The sequence below is a fragment of the Callithrix jacchus genome, chromosome 2 (assembly GCF_049354715.1).
Source record: "Callithrix jacchus isolate 240 chromosome 2, calJac240_pri, whole genome shotgun sequence".
NCBI classification, from domain to species: Eukaryota; Metazoa; Chordata; class Mammalia; order Primates; family Cebidae; genus Callithrix; species Callithrix jacchus.
This window is the reverse complement of record NC_133503.1, coordinates 168698756-168718062: the sequence shown is the minus strand read 5'-3', so window position 1 is coordinate 168718062 and position 19307 is coordinate 168698756. Positions and strand designations below refer to the sequence as shown.

General features: G+C 36.9%; 1 protein-coding gene and 1 pseudogene across 3 annotated transcripts in view; both read left to right on the top strand.

Moving 5' to 3' along the window:
* The first annotated feature begins 292 nt into the window (after positions 1-292).
* NIPBL (NIPBL cohesin loading factor) overlaps positions 293-19307 on the top strand; it is a 198499-nt gene continuing 179484 nt past the window's right edge. For all 3 annotated transcript variants that reach the window (XM_002745070.6, XM_008992160.5, XM_035291672.3), the window contains exon 1: positions 293-702. The gene's annotated coding sequence lies outside the window, so the exon portion shown is untranslated. The remainder of the gene's footprint in view (positions 703-19307) is intronic.
* Positions 11070-12537, top strand: LOC144581470 (keratin, type I cytoskeletal 18 pseudogene; annotated as a pseudogene).

Sequence of the window (19307 nt, the reverse complement as noted above, 5' to 3'; positions counted from 1 at the left end):
AAGACCGAGAAGAGCCGACCCGCCCGTGTCGCGGGGCAAACGTAGCTCTGAAGCATCGACAATACTGGCAACATCCACAGCCGCCCTGAGGAGAAGGGCTTAGAGGAGAGCCGCCGCCGCCCGGCTGGGCCCCGGCGCGGCACTGCCGAGGACGCGAGCCCAAGTGGCAGTGGCAGTGGCGGCGGCGGCGGCGGCGGCGGCGGTGGCGGAAGTGGAGTGGGGAAGAGGGGGTGGTTGTTAGTGTTTGGCGCCGGCGGAGGGAGTCATTCCTGCAGCTGCACTTCCGGTCGGCATTTTGTTCTGAGAGGGAGAGACGGAACGAGAGAGAGACACACACAGGGCTCCTTCCCCCCACCCTCCCCCCCCTCCCTCCGTCGGTACCGACTCACCCGACACCACCAAGCCGCAGGGAGGGACGCCCCCGCCGACAGGAGGATTGGTTCCCGGGCCCGCGGCGATGCCCCCCCGGTAGCTCGGGCCCCTGGTCGGGTGTTTGTGAGTGTTTCTATGTGGGAGAAGGAGGAGGAGGAGGAAGAAGAAGCAACGATTTGTCTTCTCGGCTGGTCTCCCCCCGGCTCTACATGTTCCCCGCACTGAGGAGACGGAAGAGGAGCCGTAGCCACCCCCACTCCCGGCCCGGATTATAGTCTCTCGCCACAGCGGCCTCGGCCTCCCCTTGGATTCAGACGCCGATTCGCCCAGGTAAATTCCTGCTCTTTATTTCGGCGGCGGCGGCGGCGGCGCCAGGTCCTCAGCGTCTCTCCTCCTCGCTCCCCTCCCCGCCGTTTCCTTAGCGGCCCCAGGTCTCTTCCACGGGCGAGTCTAGAGTTCGCTCCTCTCTGGTGGCAGCCGCCTTGGGTGGCGGTGGTTTTGTACCCTCTCCCGGCCGGCTCCGGTGGCGGGGACTGGGCTCCTGCCGGGCGGCCGGGGAGGCGTAGGCCCGGCGGAGAGTGCAGGCCGCGGGCCAGCGGAATCTACTTGAGCTCGGGGATTAGGAGAGCTCCGGGCTGAGCGGAGCGACTGCTGGTCGGTGACAGGCCTCGCCCGGGAGAGGAGCTGTAGCTAGTGAGGAGGCGGAAACAATACAACTAACAGCAAATGTGCCCTGACCGTCCCCATATTTACAACTTTCCCGGTCCGGGAGTGGGGAACGTCCCAGTGAAACAAACAACCCCCCTTCTTCCCCCTGTGACCCCATGAAGGGAGGAAGTAGTTTCAGTTAGTGAGACAAACGTAAATACTCAGACACGGATCCCGAGGTAATTCTTTCTCTTTGTAAAACTTGTTTGGACGTTGGAAAGTTCATAAAGACTCATTTTCTTTTTTGAAGAATTAAATCGTACGCATGAATATTTAATACATAAAACCATACTATGGTAGACACTGCACATCTCCCCCTCCAAGAGCTTTTTATCTTGTTTGACAGTGTGTTGTTGCCCATGGACTTTTTATTCAAAGACGAGTATAAAGTACTTGACAGGTTTACTCTGCCACTTTCTATTTGTATGCGTTATGTAAGGGCAGTTTTAAACGACTGTACATAAAACACTCAGGTACTTCCTGACCAAAAGGTGTAGGAGCATAAAAAGAATTTTAAGTGTTCTCAGAATTGTGCTGAGATACGGGTAAAACCAATTTTCTTTTAAGAATAAAAAAAAAAGGAAGAAGAAAAAATTAAGTTACACTTAAAATCTTTGGGAGGTTGAAAAATTGTAGAAGGTGCCATCCTTTCATGTCAGGGCAGTTCTTCTTGAGGTCCCAGGATTGTCATTGGCTGTTTGTGCCATGATGTTTGACTGTGTAATGAGAGAGGTGTCATTTTAATAGGTCAAATGTATCTGTAAATGCTGGAGAAAAATGTCAGTTCTAACTTGACAAGTTCTAGTTCATGAGTAAGTTACGTGTTTCGAGCTTATTTATGGAGGCGTTCGTAATATAAGTTGGTATAAGGGGGAAACATCAATTAAAAATTCCTCAGGCAAATTGCTAGGAAAATGTACCTGGGTTACACTATTTTGATACTTTGTTTCATATTCGCTGAAGGAAAACTTTCTCTGGTTAAAATCAAGTGGCACTGCTCAGCGAAATCTCTTGTTTTACTAGTTTATGTTACATTGGTTCAAATTTTTTGTGTCATTAAATTATTGTCACTGTAGAGTGAGTTACTTTGTGAAGGTTATTTTTTAGTTTAGCGTCCTGCTTACAATAAATTGTTCCACACTTCCTGCAAATGTACGGATAAATGCTTAAAAGAATGAAGTTAATATAGCTGTCACGTACTAGGCATGTTTTTAATGCTATAAATCCGTGTAGTAGTCAGTAGCGTGTCCGTGATTTGTATTGGTCAGGGAGCAGTTTGAATTTTAAAAAGCCTGAAGCTCCTGCTGAGCCCCAATCCCGGCCTCCCTCCCTCCCACTAATCTCCCATTCCTGTCTTTGTGCTGCCTGCTCCTGTTAGACACTGTTTGCTACGGGGCCTCAGGCCTACTGCGGGTGGGGGGTGTGCGAGTGGGGGGCATGCCAGGGAGGGAATGCAGACGGGGAGAACACATCTTAAGAAAGCAGAGGGTTTGCTTTTTTGGTGATGGGGGTGATAAGGACTTCATATAAATGTTTCAAAGGCCCTCATATATTCCTGTGATTATCTCTACAACTTTTATTTAATTAAAATACTAAGATGTATATCAAGGGATAAACATATTTCTTCTAAAGATAATGAAAAGAGGAGTTCTGCTTGCTTGGTTTTCATGAACTGAAGCAACTTATTTTTAGAGGTTGTCTTAGGAAGATATTTGAATAAGTGCGTTAGATATTGGGTTTATATGACTGATTCATTTTTTCTTAAGACTTTGGAACTAAGTTATCGTGAATTAGTTCTTCGCAATTTGTTTTCCCAATTCTACATATTAAGTAATTTGTAAGTAATATAGGTTGTGTGGTAGCTTTCATTATATCTACAATTCAAATTTCTTTAAATTTCAAAATATGTTTTGTTTGGTTCACGCCAATTAAATACGTCATTTTTAAAGGAGAAAACATTGTGTAAAATTCATATTGTAAAATTTAAAGTAGTAACCTAGTTGGAGAAAATAATTTGTTTCCCTAAAGAGGATAAGTCTATTCTGCTTCTCCTCTGTTGGTTGGAATATTCACCAGTGGCTAATCATCTATTTCCATTTTTTAAAAATTTAAATTCAGTGAAAGGAGAGATCAGAAGTGCTCCAGTAATCTTATAATCCTGGTTATATTATTTGGGGAAATATTTTCTAGTATACCTAAAGGAAATGTCAACAATATCGCTTATTGTTTGTCTTGACGCTGAAGAGTTATCAATAACTTCTGTTATGTGAAAAGAGATTTCAAGTGAATAATGAAAGTGAATCAGAGTTGAACATCAAATAAATAATTTCCAGTGTTTGAAAAGTGTGTATAGGATGCATCCTTTTTAAAGTCATTCAATAATTTGTTTACTAAAGTTATTTGAGAACATTTTTGAACCTGTTCTAGAGATCTATTATAATATTGTCCACTTTTAAGGAAAAGTTGTACGTTACTTGAAAAAAGAAAAACTGTCTATGTGAGATTCTTTTTGGGGATGAAAAGTGAGTTTTTACTATGGCAGTAAACTTGGTTCTTCGTAGTAGTCATTATTAAATTTCAAAAATATGAGCAAAGCTGTACCAATTCAAAATTTTCTTTACTTGGAGCCAGACTACCCCACTGAAAAACGTATTTTCTTTTTCTTTTTCTTTTTTTATTTGAAAAATGTATTTTCTAAGGCTTCTTCAACTAATTTCATATTTAATTTTCTGGTACCAACCCACTATCAAACTGTCAGAAATATTTGAACATATCTGTGTTACATGTTTGATATACCCCATTGTGGCATTTTTAGTTTCTCAAAATAAAATGTATTAATAATATAAGAGTAAATAAAAACCAGGAGTTTGCGTTTTATATAATTTCATTTAGTCCTCCTTTCTGGTGTTTATTAGGAAAAGCATAATTTGTAAGAAATTCTAAAATTTTAAATTAAGATTTCAGTTTATGTGAAGCAGTTAGGGGATCTGAGTTAAACAAGAATTCCTTTTAGAGAAATGTAACTTTAATTCTGTTTGTCACATTTATTTGCCATAAAAATGAATGGGAAATAACTGACTAGGAACCTTTATAGAAGTCTGACAATTAATTGTTCAGTTGAACATGCTTATTTTAATATCCTGAGCATGCTAGGTTAGGTTTGGTATTAATTTATGGTCTTATATAGACTTTAAAAATTATCTTAAGGTGGACTTTTTAAGCAAACATTTTTCTTCTTTCACAGTTGTCATTTATAATAATTCTTTGTATTTTAAAACTTGTTCTTTTTCAAGGTGACCTGAGTTCATTTAAAAATATTCTGATATCCCTGTGAGAGAAGTGACCAGCATGATTTCTGTTTAATGATGAAAACTTGACACTTAAGAGACCATATGATTTGTGTAGATTCATGTAGTAAGTCAGTGGGAGAATAAGGGATTCCCTGACACTAGTTTTTCTTAGATTTTGTTGCTTTAAGAAATGTGTGAGCTCTGGTCTTGAAGCTAGATATTGCTCAGTCCTGACACTGTTACCATTTGTGACTTTTTGAATTATCTAAGTTCAAAATGCATTTTCCTCTTCTTTTAGAGAGATGCTACCTGTTTCTTGGTTGTATTTTCCTGGTATTAAAATAGAGTGGAATTTTAGTGTTTCTGGTTAATGTAAAAGGAATTTTAAACTCCATGTCTCTTAAGGCCATCATTGTAATTTTAAAGGGTATTTTATGTGCTTAGAATATTTTGCCCAAATAAATTAAGTAATAAAAGTAATTTTAGATATTTGTTGTGTGTAATTTCTTTTCCTTGGTGTAAATCTGGAGTCAGTTTTATTGAATTGAATTTTGTCAAATTGCATTATGTTTTAAGGCATATTCTTTTCTATTCTCAAAGCTATATCATTAGGAGAGATCACTTCTTGATGTATGTAGCATTGCCAGCTAAGATTTTGTCACATAAAATTTTGAGGGCTTATTTTGCCAGGAGTTAAGTCTGTCCCTGTAATATTTAATCCTTTAACAAGCCCAAAAGTAGAAACAATAATTATCTACAATTTACAGATGAGGAAACTGAAGCTGCAAAGGTTTAGAAAACTGCTAATGGTTCTATAATTAGTAAATGATCAGTCTGATTTACATTTGTTCTTATGGATTCAGGATTCTACATATCTAGTTTCAGTAAAATTTTAATACTATCCTTTGAGTGTTCAGTTGATTTGATACTTGCCAGTCAATTTAGTCAAGAAAATTGTGTACTTCAGGCAAAGAAGCTGAAATAAAATTCAGGCTATATATTCTGTATATACTTTTAAAAAATCAACAACTCTTTAGTATCTTTTAAAAAAATTTTTTTGTTAAGCAGTTTGTGAAGCTTTTAGTTCTTTTAAGATTTTAATATTGAGTTGAAGTTCTTTGTCAACGCATCTGTTGTTAGAAAGAAAACATTCAGCTTTAGAGAGTCATTTCATTCATAGAAATGTATATGACCAATATTAGGATAGTAGCTGAATCTATAAATTAGTATGACTGGTCATTTTGTAGAGTTTCAATATTTTTATAGCCAGAGAATGTTGATTATTCCAGTTATCAACTTGGGAGGTTGTACACTTATTCCAGAACTGTTGCCATTACATACAACCTTAGAGGAATTCGTTTTGTGACTACCTTTAATGCATTTGAAATAGTCTTTTTCTCATCTTTATGACAAATCTTTTTTTCTGGGGTGAATTTGAGTTTTAGATACAGTACAACGTCATTTGAAACTTAAGAAGCTTAGTTTAGGAAACTAAGATTTAATATGGAATTTTTTTGTGTCTGGCACTATGTTGAGTGCTTTACGTTTATAATATGTAATATTGAATGTTTCCATGTGCCAGAAACTGTGCCAGGAAAAGTTTTTCAGTTCCTTAAGGTATTGAAAACTTGTATATGAAGTTGATGTTGGTTGTATGAGAAAACTGAGATATAGAATGATTACATGACTAGCCCAAGGTCACACAACTAATAAGTTCAAGAAAGTGGAGAAAGGACTTCAGATTTGAAACTTTACCCATAAGTCTCAACCATGATACTGTGTATTATGATTTGAATCACCCAGGTACTTAGTGAAGTTAATGATAGTGTTCTCTTTTTACAGAAAAATTGAGTTTCATCATGTTTAAGAAACTTATCCAGTGTAGCAAATTTAGCAATTGTTAGAATTAGGATTCCAGTTAAACTATATCTAATTCTAAAACAACTATTATCTACGTTCTTCTACCCTGGCTCTTCAAAATTTATAATACAGTTTTTGGTGAAAGGATAGTCTCGATTATAGTTAGTGACACTTTCTCTCGCGGGGCTTACAAGAGTAATCCTAAAATGTTTTGGTCAGTTATAGCTGATTCGCTGTTTGATTATAGTCTTTAAAAAAAAAAAAAGCAGCTTGTTACTTTACATCATGTATAGCACACAAAATGTTTGTATATTCAGATGTGCATATAAATATGATATTGATTTTTTTAAATACATGTACTGTGGAATATAGTAAACGTAGATATCTGTGGAATAGGTAGTGTTAGAAAATTTGGCAAAAGCTATCTATTATCAGGCTATAAAAATACTGAAATTAAAAAAAATGATCAGTCATGCTAATTTATAGATTAACTATTTTTATGATTTTACTGTGATTCTTGTTACTTTTAATAATAATGTTAAGCATTAAAAAAATTCCCAATAAAGCATTAAGTTTTCAAAACAATTCATGAGGTAAATTGCTTTGCCATCTTACCTGTGTAATGTATCACTTAACATGGATATACCAAATTCCTTTAGAGTTCTCTTTTGTACATATTTGTTCTTTAACAGAAAAGAAAAACTTTTTCAGAAATTAGTAGTATTCATTTATTGAAATAATTATATATTTTTACCTCTCCTGAGAATTTCAGAAGCTGTGACATAATTTTAAAATGCTCGATTTCCTTTTGTTAGAATTAACATATTTGGGTCACTTATGCAGATGAAATGCATAGTTATTTTTATATATGAGCACTATTGAAAAAATACATATTCTAGATACATTAAAACTAACAATGTCTAAGGCACTAATAAATTATTAAATTCTGACTGTAATTTACTTTTAAAATATTAGTCTTTATGATTTATATTTATGATCTCTCATTTGGTATTTTAATTGTCCTTTAATCCTAGCCAGGAAATACATTACAGCGTTTTCTCAACACTACTTCTTGTCAACCCTCTCAGTATTTTGAAACCTGCCTTTAGTTGTCTTTATTTGAATCAGATTGTGGGTTGCCGGTTTCCAGCTAAAGACATTGATCATCTGAGTGTATGCTCTATGTAATTCAGTTTTTTTTTGGTAATGACCAGGTTAAAATTTTACATGGTTTTAAGTTGGAGGTAACTCCATTTATTATTATTTATTTTTATTAATAATACTATTCTTTAAAATTGATACACATGAAAAATTTTTTTCCCTAGGGATCTGCTTATACCTCAGAAAGCCCAATTGAAAGTTAAAACGTCATGACCGGAAACTACTGATTCTTTCCCCTTTGAGAAAAGAATTTGGAAACTAGTTTTTATTTCATACCTTACCTTCAAGTTATTCTGAAAGACACACATGACGTCTGCTTTTATTTAACTCTACTAATCTTTTTACTCTTTTTTCTTTCCCTTTTCTTATGTATCTCTTCCTTTCACTGTCAACGTCCATTGCATCTTTATCTCCCCCAAAGCAAATTTTTACATGCTGTGGCTAATGTAGGTATTTGTTGTTAATGTGGATGGTCTTCTAATGTGTTACTTTCACTGATGAAACCTAGAACAGTTTCAGAGGCCTCAAATTCTGAGATCTTCATAAGTTCAAAATAGATTGCTGGTGGAAAAGTATTGTTATTAACCATGAAAATATATATTTGTGTATTGTTCCCACTTTTTTTTGCATATATATATTACTTTTTAAAATGTGAGCTCAAGGATCAGAAATTTTTTGTAAAGGGAAAGAGAAAGCATTGCCTTTGCAAAAGTTTCCCTGATCATTCCATTTTATAGCATTTGTATGATTTTTTGCTTGTATCCCTTGATAAAAGAATTTGTTTCTATATCTGTAAGCCATATTTGTTATTTAGTTAAAATTGAGCCATATATATTTCTTTTCTTTTTAGAAAGAAAGAGAAAGAGAACGGGGGAGAGAGAACAGGAGTCTTGCTTATTGCCCAGGCTGGAATGCAATCTAAAACTAGATATTAAAAACCTCCTTAATGCTGATAATTGTGCTTAACAGCGGTGACAGGAAGGAATAAGGGAAGAAAATAACAAACAACCGACCAATATTTCATTTAAGTCTGTGAAATGCTATGCAAATGCTGAAGAGTGATTTACTTCCAATTATGTGGTCACTTTCAAAATAGGTGTAATGTGATACTGAGAAAAATGTATATTCTGTGGACCTGGGGTGAAGAATTCTATAAATATGCACTGAGTTTACTTGTTCCAGGTCTGAGTTCAAATCATAGATGTCCCTGTTAATTTTCTATCTAGTTGATCCGTCAAATATTAACAATATGGTGTCAAAGTCTCCCGCTATTATTGTGCGGGAGTCCAAGTCTCTTTATAAGTCATTAAGAACTTGTCTTATGTATCTGGGTGTTCCTATATCGGGTGCATATATATTTATGATCATTGACTCCTGTTGTTGCATTGATCCTTTTACCATTATGTAATGTCCTTCTTTGTTTCTTTTAATCTTTGTTACTGTTAAAGTCTATTTTGTCAGAGACAAAAGTTACAACTCCTGTTTGTTTGTTTGTTTGTTTTTTCTCTCTGTTTGATTGGTAAGCCTTCCACCAACCCTTTGAGTCTTTTTATGTGCCTGCTTATGAGATGTATCTGGATACAGCATACCAATGGGTTTTGACTTTTTATTCAATTTGCCTGTCTGTGTCTTTAATTGGGGCATTTAATCCATTTAAATTTAGGATTAATATTGATATTTGTGAGTTTAATATTGTCGTTTAATGCTAGCTGGCTATTTTGCTCATTAGTTGATATGGATTCTTCATCATGGAGATACTCTTTATCTTTTGGTTAGTTTTTGGGATGACTGAGGCTGGTTGTTCCTTTCTGTGTCTAGTGCTTCTTTCAGAAGCTCTTGTAAAGCAGACCTGGTGGTGATGAAATCTCTTGAGTGCTTGCTTGTTCGTGAAAAATTTTATTTTTCCTTCATTTATGAAGCTTAGTTTGGCTAGATATGATATTCTGGGTTGAAAATTCTTTTCTTTAAGGATATTGAATATTGACCCCCAGTCTCTTCTAGTTTGTAGGGTTTCTGCTGAGAGATCTGCTGTGAGTCTGATAGGCTTCCCTTTATGGGTAACCCAACCTTTCTCTCTAGCTGCCCTTAGAATTTTCTCCTTTTTCAACCCTGGTGAATCTAACGATTACGTGTGTTGGGGTTGCTCTTCTTGAGGAATATCTTTGTGGTGTTCTCTGTATTATCTGGAGTTGAGTATTGTCCTGCCTTACTAGGTTAGGAAAGTTTTCCTGAATAGTATCCTGAAGAATATTTTCCAGCTTGGATTCATTCTCTTGGTCGCCTTCAGGTACACCTATCAAACGTAAATTAGGTCTTTTCACATAGTCCCATATTTCTTGGAGACTTTGCTCATTCCTTTTTACTCTTTCTTCTCTAATCTTGTCTTCTCGTTTTATTTTATTAAGTTGGTCTTCGACTTCTGATATCCTTTCTTCTGCTTGATCAATTCAACTGTTAAAACCTGTGCATACTTCACGGAGTTCTCGTATTGTATTCTTCAGTTTCATTAATTCACTTATATTCCTCTCTAAATTGTCTATTCTCATTAGGATTTCGTCAAACCTTTTTTCAAGGTTCTTAGTTTCTTTACATTGGGCTAGAACATGTTTGTTTAACTCACAGAAGTTTCTTATTATCCACCTTCTGAAGCCTAATTCTGTTATTGGAACACTTGTTCTCCATCAGGCTTTGTTCCCTTGATGAGCAACTGTGGTCCGCCCTGTAGAGGGAGAGGCATTCTGATCTTGGGTATTCTCAGCCTTTTTACGCTGGTTTCTTCCCATCATTGTAAATTTATCCACCTGTCGTCTTTGTAATTACCGACTTTGAAATTAGGTCTCTGAGTGGACATCCAACTTGTTGATTCCCAGTGCCAGAATCTGAGCAACCCACTGTGCCAGCTAAAATAGCGGCGTTAAGATTCATGGTGCTTTTCTGCCCAGGAATCTCCGGTCTGACTTCCTTCTTAAGTCCCTTTTTCAATCAGCTGAATAGGCGACTCTTCATTCCCGGAGCTCCAAATGTCCACCAAAAGGGGACCCAGTCCCGTTTACTCTGCACCAAGAACCGCCACACCGAGGCGCCGGCAAAACTGCCGCACTGGACACAAAAGTCACACTGGTGACCCGTGGGGTCCTCCGCTGGGAATCTCCTGGTCTGTGAGCAACAAAAATACGTCTGAAAGCGTGGCGTCCTCTTGTTCTCTGCGCTTTCACTGGGAGCTACAAGCCTGAGCTGCTAGTAATCAGCCATCTTGGATCATATGTATTTCTTAAAGATTCTTAAATCTAAGATTAGTGAATGGCAAGTATATTTTTCTTAATTTCAAAATATAGTTTTCTTACATATTTGTGTTCTTGAGGGCTTCTTGCTTTGGGGATAAGAATATTTTATTTACATATATCCCTAACAATACATACATAACTTTATAAAAATAAAGAAAACTTTATAGCAGGGTTCCTTTTTAAGCTGTTAGTGAGGATTGTGAAGTACAGGAAGGGTTTTTTTGTTCTGATTCCTTAGGCAGTATAATTGGAGTAAGATACTGGAGTATTATTGCAAAAGGTGAAGTATCTACTTTCTTATTTTAATTTTTGGATTTATTATAGTTTTTTTCTTTGCCAATTTAATTAATATATATAATCAGATAAATTAACTAATGAGAAATACATTACAGCAGGTAAAAATGCTATTCAGGGTCAGCAAAGCCTGAGTCCTTTCCTCTTACTCTCCTGCCCAGACAGCATGAGCTTTACCACTCGCTCCACCTTCTCCACCAACGACCAGTCCCTGGGCCCCATGGCGCCTGACTGGTCAGCAGTGAGGCCAGCATCTATGCAGGTGCTAGGGGCTCTGGTTCCCAGATCTCCGTGTCCTGCTCCACCAGCTTCTGCAGTGGCTTGCGGTCCAGGGGCCTGGCCAAGGGGATAGCCCAGGATCTGGCAGGAATGGGAGGCATTATGTACAAGGAGACCATGCAAAGCCTGAACGACCACCTGGCCTCCTACCTGGACAGAGTGAGGGGCCTAGGAGCAAGATCCAGAGGCTGGAGAGCAAAATCCGGGAGCACCTGGACAAGAAGGGACCCCAGGTCAGAGACTGGGGCCATTACTTCAAGACCATTGAGGACCTGAGAGCTCAGATCTTCGCAAATACCATGGACAATGCCTGCATCGTTCTGCAGATCAACAATGCCCATCTTGCCGCTGATGACTTTAGAGTCAAGTATGAGACAGAGCTGGCCATGTGCCAGTCTGTGGAGAACAACATCCATGGGCTCTGCAAGGTCATTGATGACACCAGTGTCACTCAGCTGCAGTTGGAGACAGATCGAGGCTCTCAGGGAAGAGCTGTTCTTCATGAAGGAGAACCACAAAGAGGAAGTAAAAGGCCTACAAGCCTTGCCAGATCTGGGTTGATCGTGGAGGTAGATGCTCCCAAATATCAGGATCTTGCCAAGATCATAGCAGACATCCAGGCCCAATACGACAAGCTGGCTCAGAAGAATCAAGAGAAGCTAGACAAGTACTGGTCTCAGCAGATTGAGGAGAGCATCACAGTGGTCACCATGTAGTCTTCATAAGTTGGAGCTGCTGAGATGACGCTCACAGAGCTGAGACATTCAGTCCAGTCCTTGGAGATCCACCCGGACTCGAGAATTCTGAAGGCCAGCTTCTGGAGAACAGCCTGAGGGAGGTGGTGGCCCGCTAGGCCCTGCAGATATAGAGCAGCTCAACAGAATTTTACTGCACTTGGATTCGGAGCTGGCACAGACCCTGAAAGAGGGGCAGGGACAGGCCCGAAAGTATGAGGCCTTGCTGAACATCGAGGTCAAGCTGAAGGCTGAGAGCGCCACCTGCCACCACCTGCTTGAAGAAGACGAGGACTTCAATGTTGGTGATGCCCTGGACAGCAGCAACTCCATGCACACAATCCAAAAGACCACCATCCCCTGGATAGTGGATGGCAGAGTGGTGTCTAAGACCAGTGACACCAAAGTTCTGGGCCATTAAACCAACAGAAGCAGGGTACTCTTGAGGGAGCAGGAGGCCAATAAAAAGTTCAGAGGTCATTGGGAAAAAAAATGCTATTCAGTTAAAATAGTGATCTGATGACTGAATTTTTTTTTTTTAAATGTCAGGTGTATTGAGGTATAATTTATACAGTAAAAGTCTTTTGGGTGTACTGTTTGAGTTTTGACAAACATACACTGTCTTAACAACCACCACCACAATCAGAATATTTCCGTTACCCCCAAAAGTTCCCATGAGTCCCTTTGTAATCAGTTTCCTACTGCTACTGCAGCCCAAGGCAACTAGATCTGATTTCTGTCTCTATAGTTTTTCCTTTTCTGGAACATAAAAATGGAATCATATATAGCCTTTTTTGTCTTTTTTTTTTAATTTAGCAGAAAGCTTCTGAGATTCATTCGTGTTCTGTGTATCAGTAGTTTGTCACTGAAGTTTAAAATTATTAACTTTGGTGATGCTCTTATGAAAGAGTATTATCGGCTGGGCGCGGTGGCTCACGCCTATAATCCCAGCACTTTGGGAGGCCGAAGCGATCACGAGGTCAAGAGATCGAGACCATCCTGGTCAACATGGTGAAACCCTGTCTACTAAAAAGACAAAAATTAGCTGGGTATGGTGGCGCGCGCCTGTAGTCCCAGCTACTCAGGAGGCTGAGGCAGGAGAATTGCTTGAACCCAGGAGGTGGAGGTTGTGGTGAGCCGAGATCATGCCATTGCACTTCAGCCTGGGTAAGAAGAGCAAAACTCCGTCTCAAAAAAAAAGAGTAGTATTATCAAAAAATAGCACTTTGAACAGCTGTAGATATTTCTCTCAGATTTTGGCAATTGCCTTGTTATTGAACATTTTACTTGCTCACTTTTACCCCTCTCCCCTGCCCCAAATTTTACTTGCCTGTTTTTACCCCTCAACCCCCAAAACTAGTGTAATTGACATTATGATATGGCATTTATTTATATTAGTAAATGCTGTTTAATGCTCTATCAGGCAGGTGAAACAGACCTTACTCTCTTTTTCATAATAATTAAAATAAGTAGTGTCTTGCATTTTGAACTTACAGCACATAGAAACTAGAATAAAAAATGAGGAATGGTGCAGTAACACCAAAAACTTGAGTTTACTTTTGCTTTAGGTTTAGTGTTTGTAAGTTTATGCTAAAAATAGAGCACAGATTATAGTGAATAGCAGTCATAGCCTCTCTTCCAATGATTAAAGTTAGAAAAGCAGTGTTCTTTACTGAAAGTTGGGGGCAGATAATGAGAGAAGAGTCATTTTCTGGACATTTTATTAGACTACCTTTCCATTATTCAACTACCTTTCTCCCTTTTTGAAACAGCTTCATCTCTGGGATATTCTCTTCTTGTTGTTTCCTTATGTATTTGACCTATTTGTTAAGTCTTTTGATAGTTCGTCCTCCTCTACCTACCCCTTTAAATGTTTGTATTCTCCAGGTGGTGCTTCAAACTTAGTTCTGTTCTCTTTTCCTGTTGATCTCGTTTATTCACATGACTTGTTACATGCTACCTGTATGCTGATGACTCACAAATCTATCTCCCGAATATATTTCTCTTCTGAGCCAGATCAGCTGTCTACCAGATACATCCTGATGTCCCACAAATAAAAGAAATTCCAAAGTATGTAAGTCTGCATTCATTCTTTAATTCTTCCCTACTCTGACCTCCTGTCACCCAAAAAAAGAAAATTATTCTTAAAAAAAATATATTAAGTAGGTTAATGTTTTCACTATCAACTCATTTATCTGAACTAGAAATTTGGGATAATCCTTGATACTTCTTTACCATACTTCCAGTCTAGTTGTTCACCCAGTTCTGACATTTGTAACACTTCCTGAATATCACTTTAATCTACCCCTTCCCCAATGTTTTGATTCTGTGAGTGGACCTGGATATACAGTTTTGTCAGATTGAATAACTTCTAGCATTTAAAGAAAGATTTAGAGATAATTGTGAAAGTAATATGTATGTAGTACTGGGTACTTCTTGCTTCTTTGCTTGGGCTCTGGTATTTAAAATTAAGGTGTAATGTTTAGTAACAGTGACACTGTATAGCATAAATGTAACTGTGTTCTGTTATATCTAAAATTTAGGGCTTTTGACTTACAGCCCAGTTTATCAGCTGGAAGACTTGAACTCATTTTTTATCTTTCTATACCTTGCTTTTAGAGTACTGCATTTCATGGAGGTGTATATTAATTTCGGTACTTTGTGTTTATGTGTTTTGGAGCAGGGTAGAGGAGAAAATGGGAATGTGTAAGGAAATTTAAAGGAAGGGCTTTTGAATTGACTTTCCTATAATGTGGAAACAAGTTTACTTGAATAACATTTTCACTTTTATTGCTAAGTACAGAAAACTAAAGAAATGCTGTGGGATATGGTACTATTCAGGTGCTAGGCATGCACATGTTTTTAATGACAGGAGTCAGATAACATTGTAACATTATTACTTGTTTGTGAGTTTGGAAATTAATGTTTATGGTGTTGTATATAACCTTATGATATTTTTTCCTTAAAATAAGAAGCTACCCCTCCACCCCAGAGTTTGAGCCAAAGGGTCTGCTTGAAATTATTAGTTTAAATAATCCTGAGTGGCTCTTTTGTAAAGGGCATTTTCAAATGTAATGCTCCCTTGAAAAAATAGCAAGCATTTTCTTCAGTATATCTAGAGTTTATAACTAAAGAAGTAATATATGCTATATTTTGCTCTAGTGCCAAGTACTATATTTTGGAATGAATGCAATCAGTCTAAAGGCAGTTTACAAAGGCTGAAGGGAGACCCAGTTTGGTAGTCATTGGATCCTTGTGGCTTGCACATATTAAGCACTCAACAAACAATTGTTGAATGAATCAATTTGAATGTATTTCATTTTGGGGATATAGGACTAATTGGAGTGACAGATGACGGGTGGGGCTTGCTAAATACTGAGCAAGTTTTATAGAGGAAAGAAAACTTGAAGCCCAGAAATGGTGAGCAGCATTGACAGCAAAGAATTGGTGTAATTTAGTGAACTATTTGTATTTGGACAATAAGGTTTGCTTAGCTGGTTAAGAGAAAGAATTAAGGTTTGCTTAGCTGGATAAGAACAAATTGCAGGCTTGGGGATAAAATGATCTGCATAATCCAGATGTTAATATTAAGACCCGGGAGGTGTTGTGAGAAAAGGGAAAGAGATATTTCTTACAGTTATTCAATCTACTCAGTGTTTCCTAGTATATGTCAGGGTGCCATTGTACTGTCCTCAGAATTTACATGAGGGTGTCTAAAAATGTAATTTAAAATCACATATAATTTACAGTAAACTTGTCACTATCCTAGGATGAAGTTCAATATCTGAGTCTCTAATAATTAGTTACCTAGTTGTTGAGCCACGTTGCCATCTACTCTGATTTAGCATGTTTTTTGTGATTCTGATATTTTAAGCTGAAAGATAAACACCACAGTTTTGGCATGTTTTACAAAAATTTTATACTTCCATAACAATTCATTCCTTTAGTTTTCTTGGAAGCCAAAACTACATATAGTTTTCTGATATGTTAAGGTTAAATCATGAAATTTAGAACTTAAAAATTTTCAAGAGCTTTAAAGCTGAGGACTTTTGTTCATTTTTTTTTCAATTATAGAAGCAATGTGAAAAAACTATATGCTTTTTGGGAAATGGGAAAAATATAATCTCAAATTTTATGTTTTTCCTACTAAGTTTTTACATAAAAATATTTGTAGTGAATGTAATTATGGTTAAATACATGTATTCATGCTATAAATTTATTCCTCTTTTCTATTAAGGTTGGATCATAAAGATTTTCCCAGTTTTCTATATGGTGTTCATAATTCTATAAAATGTTGCCCAGCATTTTGTCAGTGGATGAACCATAATTTATTTAGTCATTGTATTCTTGCATATTTTTTGCTTTTACTTTTTTTGTATATAAATAATAAGGCAGTAAACACCTTTTTATGTACACTCTTTAGGGGCTTTATTCCCTTAGAATAGAATCTCGTAAGTGGAAGTCATTCTGTAAGTGGAAGTTGGGCCAAAAGGTTTGAACATTTTTATGGCTCTTGATATATATTTCCAACACTAATTTTACTCTGCTGTGATCTTTATTTTCATTCACATCTTACCTCATTCAGTAGAATTATTGTATTTTTCATGTAGAATACACACTTTCTATTAATATTATTAGGTCATTTAAATGCTCCCTTTCCCACTATTGTGGCTGTGGTCTTTTTTTACTATATTTTTTAACCTCTTGATGATAAACAGTTATAGCTTTTCATACTGTATATATCATTTGGAGGTATTATGTAGTAAAATTAACATGGGATCTAAACTATTAGCCAAGTGACATCTAGCCCAATGCTTAACCCAAGCCCATGTCTTCAACTGTAAACTGTGAAGAGGTTCTCAGTTTTTGAGATTTCATGGACTATGAATTTATATATATATAATATATATATTATATATATGTGTGTGTGTGTGTGTGTATTTTATATATATGTATCAAATCTTTGTTTCAAAATCTAGATAAAGAAAAGCTAGGGGTATAGCTGTAGTTAAGGGATCTTCAGTATCTGCAGAAAGAAAGTGGTAAGGATATTGTAGATGGAATGTAGTAAAAGAAAAGTCAATGTCTAGGTGAGACCCATTACTTAGTCTTAATATTGAAATATGAAATACCCAGTGTGATGTGAACATGGTTATGATCTCTCATATTCATTTTCTTATTCATCAAACACTGAGTGATTCCTATGTCTTTTCTCAGGAATTATTAAGCATGGCAGATGGTGGAATAAAATACTTCATCCATCTTACAGTCTAATATGGTTTATAGACAGGTAAACAGAGATTATGTTGCAATATCTAAGTGCTACGATCAAGATGAGGTATACTTGTAGCACTGGTAGTAGGCGTGGTCACCTTATTTAGACCAGTATAGTGAGGCAGTAAGTCAGAAGTCCTCCTAGGTATAATGGTTTGTAGGTATGGAAACTAAGTTTTGAAGGCTTTTAGTCATACTGGGGAGGCTGGGCCAAAAATTTGATTTTGGAAATTGAAGATGGCTTAGATTATTAGGACATAGGCCAGAAAAGGGGTGTGCCAAAAAGGATTAAAGCTACAGAGAGGGGCAGCCTACAGATTATGAAGGAATGGATATGACTTACTAAGAATTCTGTATTTTCTTTTAAAGACAACGGAAAACCAGAAAGTTATTTAGTAGTGGAGTATATTTTGTCTGTACTTAAAAATTTTTTTGGATAGTAGGCAGGAAAAGGGAGGCCAGTAAGAGTCCTCAATTAAGACAGGGATATTGTAGAGAAGGAAACCCATAACAAATATTAAGGAGTTAGTCTGGTTGCAGTTTAGTGATTCTGTGTAGGTAGATTGGGTTAGGAGAATGAAAACAGTCAGGGATATCTCCTTGATACCCAAGTTTCATAATTGTGGGCATATGAGAGTAGAATATAAGTTAAATCAGTTTTGGCTGCCTGTGAGTAAAAATATAGTCTTACCATAGCCTGTATCACCTTTCAGATTTTAGAAGGAATGAATGTTGAAAAATGAAGTGGCGTGGTCAAATGTACTAATGATTATTTGAAAATGACTTTTACAACTGACCTAGAAGATCTCTCCAGTGTTAAATCGGGGTTTAAAGTAAGCATGGTAGATTATAACCTTACTTGGTTAAATTACTAGAAGATAATACTATTTCTTCTTAATGCTTTGTTTTCCAGTATATTGACTATATTATTGTGAGCTTAGAATAACATAATGAATGTTCTTTAATAACTATTTTCTATTGTGTAAATCTCTCTTAGGGCCTTTCTGATATGTTTGTTTATCCAGCCTCATCTGAAGACCACCCCTTCAGTTTTATGATGAATTCATACATATGCTATAATGAAATCTTGTAGTGAGAACTATCTTACTTTGTTCGAGAGGGGATTATCTTTACAAATATGATTAAAGGGCTTCTTTTAAAATAAATTTTTAAATGGCAATAGCTTTGCAGAATTGTTATATGTAGGAACAGTCGTAAAGCAATCAAACTGATGTATCCAAAATAACTGACCAGGTGACATACTGCCAAAATGAAAATTAGTACTTTCCAAGGTTCTAAGTACACTTAAGCAAAATGTACTTGGTTTTATTTTTTGGCTTAAGAAGTAGCATATTAGAATCACCTAGGGATTTTTTTCAAACTTTAATCCTTTTTTGGAGATGAAAGATAAGTTTATAAGTTTCTCTTTTAGCTGTGTTCCCTTAGACTTCTCAATCATTCATTAAGAATTAATTGAATAACTGTTATGTGCTCATCAATGAATACTAGATATTAGATGTGGGCTTTCTTTTGAGTCTCCCTCCTGAATTTTTCATGGCTGCCTAAAAGATCCCTCTTTTTTTCTGTTCTATAAAAATATCATCTGTAGGCATAAAGGAGCAAGGAATCATGTGAACAGAGTTAGTAAATTAGAATTTGAAAAATGATAGAATGGTGAGATGTGTTTAGTTCTGAAGAACAGAGGGGGAGTTGCTGAATACTAGAGAGGACATAGTAGAATTGAGGAAAGAAGTTAGAGTAGCAGATAGTATAAATGAATTTGGTAGAAAAACAATCATTTCAACCTACCAGCAGTACTTCAAGTAAAATAGAAATTGTGAATAGACTGACCTATTTGTTCCTAAAGGTGTCTTATAATTTAAAAGTTTGCTCAAAAGTCGAATTGATTCTTGTATATGTTAGATGTACACTACTTAAATATATAAAACTATATGTTTACAGTAAGTCCTCAGCAAATATTTCTTCTTTATTAGTTCATAGCTGCTTTTCTAATGATTTGATGAAAATTTGCTAATTTGTGACATTTCTAA